This window comes from Geotrypetes seraphini, chromosome 1, assembly GCF_902459505.1.
Source record: "Geotrypetes seraphini chromosome 1, aGeoSer1.1, whole genome shotgun sequence".
Classification (NCBI taxonomy): domain Eukaryota; kingdom Metazoa; phylum Chordata; class Amphibia; order Gymnophiona; family Dermophiidae; genus Geotrypetes; species Geotrypetes seraphini.
In genome coordinates this window covers 334,867,359-334,874,516 of record NC_047084.1, presented here as the reverse complement: position 1 = coordinate 334,874,516, position 7,158 = coordinate 334,867,359, and positions in this window count along the sequence as shown.

Genomic DNA, 7,158 nt, shown 5'->3' with positions numbered 1-7,158 from the left:
GTACTTCTTTGAGGGAATAAGCAGTCGGGTGGACAATGGGGAACCTATAGACATCATTTACCTTGATTTTCAAAAGGCTTTCGACAAGGTGCCACATGAAAGGCTGCTTAGGAAGCTGTGGAACCACGGGGTGGGAGGGGATGTGCACAGATGGATCGAGCACTGGTTGTCGGGTAGACTGCAGAGGGTCGGAGTAAAGGGACAATACTCTGACTGGCGGGGAGTCACGAGCGGTGTGCCACAGGGATCGGTGCTGGGGCCATTACTCTTCAACATATTTATCAATGACCTGGAAAAGGAGGCAAAGTGCGAGGTTATAAAATTTGCAGACGATACCAAACTGTGCGGCAGAGTTAGGTCCAGGGAGGAGTGTGAGGACCTGCAAAGGGACCTGGACAAGCTGGAAGACTGGGCAAACAAATGGCAAATGAGCTTTAACGTGGAAAAATGCAAGGTCATGCATATAGGGAAAAAGAACCCGTTGTTCAACTACAAAATGGGGGGGGGGCATTGTTGGGAGAAAGCAGTCTTGAGAGAGACTTGGGTGTGCTGGTGGATGCATCACTGAAGCCATCTGCACAGTGCGCAGCGGCCTCGAAAAAAGCCAACAGGATGCTGGGCATCATAAAGAGGGGCATAACAACCAGGACGCGGGAAGTCATCATGCCATTGTATCGATCGATGGTGCGTCCTCATCTGGAATACTGCGTTCAATATTGGTCGCCGTACCTCAAGAAAGACATGGCGGTACTTGAGAGAGTCCAAAGGAGAGCAACGAAACTGGTAAGAGGGCTGGAACACTGCCCATACGCCGAGAAGTTGGATAGGCTGGGGCTCTTCTCTCTGGAAAAAAGGAGGCTCAGGGGAGATATGATAGAGACCTTCAAGATCATGAGGGGCATAGAGAGGGTGGATAGGGACAGATTCTTCAGGCTGAAGGGGTCAACAGGCACGAGGGGGCATTCGGAGAAACTGAAGGGAGATAGGTTCAGAACAAATGCAAGGAAGTTTTTTTTCACCCAAAGGGTCGTGGACACTTGGAATGCGCTACCGGAGGAAGTGATCAGGCAGAGTACGGTACAGGGATTCAAACAGGGATTGGACGGATTCCTGAGGGATGGGGGGATCGTGGGATACTGGGAGAGGTGCTGGGGTGTAGCACAGGTGTAGAAAGCTAGCCAGGGGTCGCGGCCTGCTCTGGTCGTGCATGTGCGGGACCGGAGGGTTAGGACTTCGATGGGTAGATGGAACTCAATGGGAAACCAAGGTGGCAAGGGGGCCCCTTCTGGTGACTCAGACAGGCCGTGACCTGTTCGGGCCGCCGCGGGAGCGGACTGCCGGGCAGGATGGACCTATGGTCTGACCCGGCGGAGGCACTGCTTATGTTCTTATGTTCTTATGTTCTTATGCTTAGGTGTAAAAGCAGTTGTTCTCCCACTGCTGCTGATATTTAAAAGCAGGTAGATTGATCTATCCAATGGAATGCTGGGGAAGATCTTATATGTCTGGCTGGATCGTGGCAAAGGGTTCCCGGTAGTGGCGGCTGGTCCTATTGCTGCTTAGGTGTAAAAACAGTTGAACTTCTTATCGGATTGTAGGGGGGGCGGATCTCACATTCCTGGCAGGTTCGGGTCTGTGGGTTCTTGGTGGTTGCGGATGGACCCGCTGCTACTTAGGTGTAAAAGCAGTTGTTTTCCCAATGCTGCTGATATTTAAAAGCAAGTCTTTTAGGGTCTCCCTAGGATAAAAAGGGGAGAAAAGGGGCCATTAAAAACATTCATAACCCCCTCCCCCCACCTACAAAAGCATTCACATCATCGTTATCAATATACCCATGCCTACCAGAAACGCTCATGTCATCCGACTCCACTAGTTAAAGGAGTAAAAGATGGCTGCGGCGTCCTGACCGGGAGTTTAAATAGCCCGCTCAAACAGAGTAAGTAAAGTAACGCCCCTCGAGTCCCATTGGCCTAAACTCTTAGCCAATCAAAGAGACCCACTCAATTTCACCATTTAACCCCCGTGGCTCCACTGTATCAAGCATAAAAATATGCCTCTGTTCGCATTCGTTAAGTTTGAAAGGATCCTTTCCTGGATATTGGCTGTAATCGAATAAGCTAAGTACAAGCTTTAAAAACATGATACTTGAAAATGTTTACTATATAAGCATTTAAGTTATATATACACAAAAAAATTAGTTTGATAAAACACGCTACTGGCAGCCAATGATGAGTTCCTGCATAATTCTTCCCGCATTTGAATTTTACAATTAGCGGTGGAGTGGTGGGGCTGAGGCTTTCCTTTAGCAATAAAAACATAGGTTAAGGTTGTTCTAGCCCGAGTCTATAGGGTTCCACTCCTGGATATTGGCTGTAATCGAATAAGCTAAGTACAAGCTTTAAAAACATGATACTTGAAAATGTTTACTATATAAGCATTTAAGTTATATATACACAAAAAAATTAGTTTGATAAAACACGCTACTGGCAGCCAATGATGAGTTCCTGCATAATTCTTCCCGCATTTGAATTTTACAATTAGCGGTGGAGTGGTGGGGCTGAGGCTTTCCTTTAGCAATAAAAACATAGGTTAAGGTTGTTCTAGCCCGAGTCTATAGACTTGTTTGAATGACCTGGGCTTTCACTATTTTTCTTTAATCTAAGCCATTCATTTTGGGATATTTAAAAGCAGGCAGATTGATCTCTCCAACAAATTGTATGGTGAAGAGCATACACGTCTGGTTGGATTGGGTGTTGTACTATTCCATAACATAACATTATGCACCAGCGGTATAGCATATCAGTGCAACTGCATTGCTGTCAGTAGGTGTTAGAGTCCTCCAACTTCACTGCTGCCAGAAGGGGGCAGTGCTTCAATATTGTGTTTTGAATTGCTAGAGACAGGCAGGATCCCTGGAGTGATAGTAAAACAGCATCCCCCATTGGTAGGACTATAGGTGGAGGATGGGTGGGCAAAGGGTGAAGCTCCCACTTACATGTGTAATTTACAGAATACCACAAGTTATGTGTGTCACTGCCACATATAGGCACCTGCAGTTGTGTCAGATCTATGTTTGGTATGACTGAAGATGAGTAAACATAAGGTACACCAATACCAGATTATTCTAGTAGTAGTGATTAAGCCCGTTACATTACTGGGTGCTAGAATAGATGTGTAGACTTTTAGCACAATGGGGCGCTGAGGCATTTCTTTCTGTCTGTCTTTCTCTCTCCCTGCCCCTTCTTTCTTTCTGTCTCTGTCCCTGGCCCCCTGTCTGTCTGTCTCTGGCTTTCTTTCTGTCTGCCTGTCTGTCTCTCTCCCTGGCCCCCTGTCTTTCTTTCTGTCTGTCTCTCTCTCCCTGCCCCACTGTGATTCTTTCTTTCTTTCTCTCTCCCTGCCTCACTGTCTGTCTTTCTTTCTTTCTTTCTGTCTCTCAACCAGCCCCCTGTTTTTCTGTGTCTTTCTTTCTTTCTATTTCTCTCCCAGCCAACTGTCTGTCTTTCTGTCTCTCTCTCCCTGCCCACTGTCTGTCTTTCTTTTTTTATGTCTCTCTTCCAGCCAGCTGTCTGTCTGTTTGTCTTTCTTCCTGTCTCTCTCTCCCTGCCCGCTGTCTATATTTCTTTCTTTCTGTCTCTCTCCCTGCCCACTGTCTGTCTTTCTGCTTCTCTCCCAGCCAGCTGTCTGTCTTTCTATCTGTCTCTCTCCCTGCTCGCTGTCTTTCTTTCTTTCTGTCTCTCTCCCTGCCCCCTGTCTTTCTGTGTGTCTGTCTCTCTCCCTAGCCCCCTGTCTTTCTGTGTGTCTTTCTTTCTTTCTTTCTGTCTCTCTCCCTGGCCCCCTGTCTTTCTTTTTCTCTCTCTCTCTCCCTGCCCGCTGTCTGTCTTTCTTTCTTTGTTTCTGTCTCTCTCCCTGCCCCCCTGTCTTTCTGTGTGTCTGTCTCTCTCCCTAGCCCCCTGTCTTTCTGTGTGTCTTTCTTTCTTTCTGTGTCCCCTGCTCTGCAAAGATTTCATTTCGTTTCCAGTCGGTTGAGAGGGAGGATTCGGCTTTTTTTTGCGTTTTCCAGCTGGGGCAATTGCGAAAGTAGATAGGATATGTCCCCGAGATGCAGGCAAGATGTCCGATCGCAGCTCTCTTCCCATTTACCTCTGGCTCCTTGGCTTCCCGGGCAAGCAAACCCAGTCACAACACCCATTCCAACACCCTCTGTCTCTCCGCTCTTTCACACCAGGATTCTCTCCCCCCCCCCCACATGCATTCTCTCACTCAAACTGTGACAGTTTCTGTCACTTTGCCTTCACCAGGCCGATTTCATTCACCTCTCCTCCTGGACCGTTCCGATCCCCTCTGTCACTCCCAAATGGAGGCGGTTTGTTTACTCAGAATGATCACGCTCACCTTCCAACCACCGCCGTCTCTCCCTTCCTTTACCCTCACCTTTCACTCTCAGAAGGCACGGTAGTGTACTGCGCATGCGGAGGCACGGAAGCACGAAGGCACAGAGTTTCAAGTGTGCATGCACGCTTATTATTGATAAAATCATTTTCTCTACCTTTGTTGTCTAGTGACTTTATTTTTCTGTGCTTTTAACTATGTTTCAGGGCCTCCTGCATGCTTCTCCTCTGGTCCTCTTTCCCTCCCCATCTTCTCCCTTCCTTTTACCTCCCATATCCAGCAGTTCCCCTTCCCTGCTCCCCCTGTCCAGCAGTAGCCTTTCTCCCATCCTTTTACCTCCCCCCTGTCCAGCATCTGCTAGCTTTAGTTTAGCTTTAGCAGCAGTTTCATCAGACAGCCTCGGGGCTTTTGCTAGGCCAGCCCGCCTCACATCATCGAAGTGGGCTGGCCTAGCAAAGGCCTTCAGCTGCTTGATGAAACCGCGGCTGCTGCCGCTCCTGTTCCAGGGGCGAGAAGAAGAGTCCCGGCAATGTAGGCAGAAGGCAGGAAGTCAGCTGGCGTCGGCGATCGGAGCAGAGGGCATGAAATCAGCTGACGCAGGCACAGGTGATCAGTGGCAGAAGGCAAATTATTCTACTGTGCATGCGTGGTACGCCAGCACAGAGGCACAGAGTTTGAAGTGCGCATGCGCGCTAAGGGTTTTATTATGGTGCCCAGATGCTATTGAAGAATAGGCTTTCACTATGCCTAAATGGAGGTGCCCAGTTATAGCATTGTCTCCTAAGTGTATGCCAGCAGTTGATGCACTGTGTTAATGTGGCACTGAGCTGTCAATATGCAGTAAAAGCCACATTTAGTCACCAGCATTGCATCCTTAATTGTAGGGACCTGAATGTGAAGTTGGAGCTCACATAGAATGCTATATTGTAATCTATTTGCCATCAAATTTTCTGTTTCTGTATTTAATCGGCTTCATTATCTATTGAACTCTTCTTTTGTCTGTGATACGTAGGGCTCCTTTTACTAAGCTGCGCTAGCAGTTTTAGCGCACGCTTAGCGTGCACTGCATTGCCGTGCGCGTTAGATGCTAATGCCAGCATTGAGCTGGTGTTAGTTCTTGGCGCGTAGCGCGGGGTTAGCATGCGCTGCAATACAGCGTGTGCTAAAAACGCTAGCACACCTTAGTAAAAGGAGCCCTTAGAATAGAGCTGAGAATATTTACAGGATCAATGTTTACCTCACTAACATACCTATCTAAGAAAGAGATCGTATCACGTATTTTATTGCAGTAATAACTACCTCTAGTGAGCCTAGGATAGACTGTTTAAATTCACTTTATTGATTTTTAAATTCCTTTCAGGGTAATATTGCTTTGATTTCAGTTTTTGACTGAAGACAATTTAATTCCTCTGAAGATATGAAAACACAGACCATCATGTGCAGAAATCTTTGAAATGTCGTAATGAAATGCCTGACTCGGAGGCCAGAATGGTAAATGTTATCCTGTAGATTATCACTTTTGCAGAAGTGTAGTGTAACGAGAGTCACGTTTGGGATATGACCATCGTAAGTTATACTCCAGGCAGACAACAATGATGTGATTTTGAGATTGTTTACCTGAAATATAGAAAGAGCATGCCATTGACTGAAACGCAGGTAATATGGGAGGGCAAAAGACAATCAAGATCGCATTACAGATAGAAAATGGAGCTGCTGCTGTGTCAGACCTCCAGCCAAAGGTAACATGCTGGATAAGCATTTAATGGAAGTCATCAATAATGGTGAATGGTGTTTGCAATCACTCTGACATTGATTAAAGAATAGCAAATGAAATTACACCTAAATGCACCTTAGAGGACACTTCCTGAAACTCTTGGGAGACGCCTTCAGAGGCTGCAGAGCACAGAAAGTACCTGCCACATTGAGAACATCAGTTCCGGGATTGGGGTCAGCTGGAATCTCTCACTCAGAATCTCAAACACAGACACAGGCTGAGTATTGTTTCAAACCAGAAAAATAAAATTTAGTAAAGAAAGAATCAGCAAGAAAAAAAATAATCAGTTACATAGCAGGAACAGTCTTTAAAATTACATAATAGCCTAATATTCACAAAACATACAAAGTTCAATTATGGACTAGAGGATTACAGGACTAGAGCATAGATCTCAGCAGTGTACAAACTAAAAACAAAATAGGAAATTGAAAGGATATTGATAGGACAGAAAAAAGCTCATTCCAGACAAATCAGTGTAGGTACAAAACAGAAGAAAACAGCCATGTACATAAGAACATAAGAAGTGCCGCTGCTGGGGTCAGACCAGTGGTCCATCATGCCCAGCAGTCCGTTCATGCGATGGCCCTCTGGTCAAAGACCAGCACCCTAACTGAGACTAGCCCTACCAGCACACGTTCCTATTCAGCAGGAACTTGTCTAACTTTGTCTTGAATCCCTCGAGGGTGTTTTCCCCTATGACAACCTCCGGAAGAGCGTTCCAGTTTTCCACCACTCTCTAAGTGAAGAAGAACTTCCTTATGTTTGTATGGAATCTATCCCCTTTTAACTTTAGAGAGTGCCCTCTCGTTCTCCCTACCTTGGAGAGTGTAAACAACCTGTCCTTATCTACTAAGTCCCCTTCAGTACCTTGAATGTTTCGATCATGTCCCCTCTCAATCTCCTCTGTTCAAGGAAGAAGAGGCCTAGTTTCTCTAATCTTTCGCTGTACAACAGCTCCTCCAACCCCTTAACCATCTTAGTCGCTCTTCTCTGGA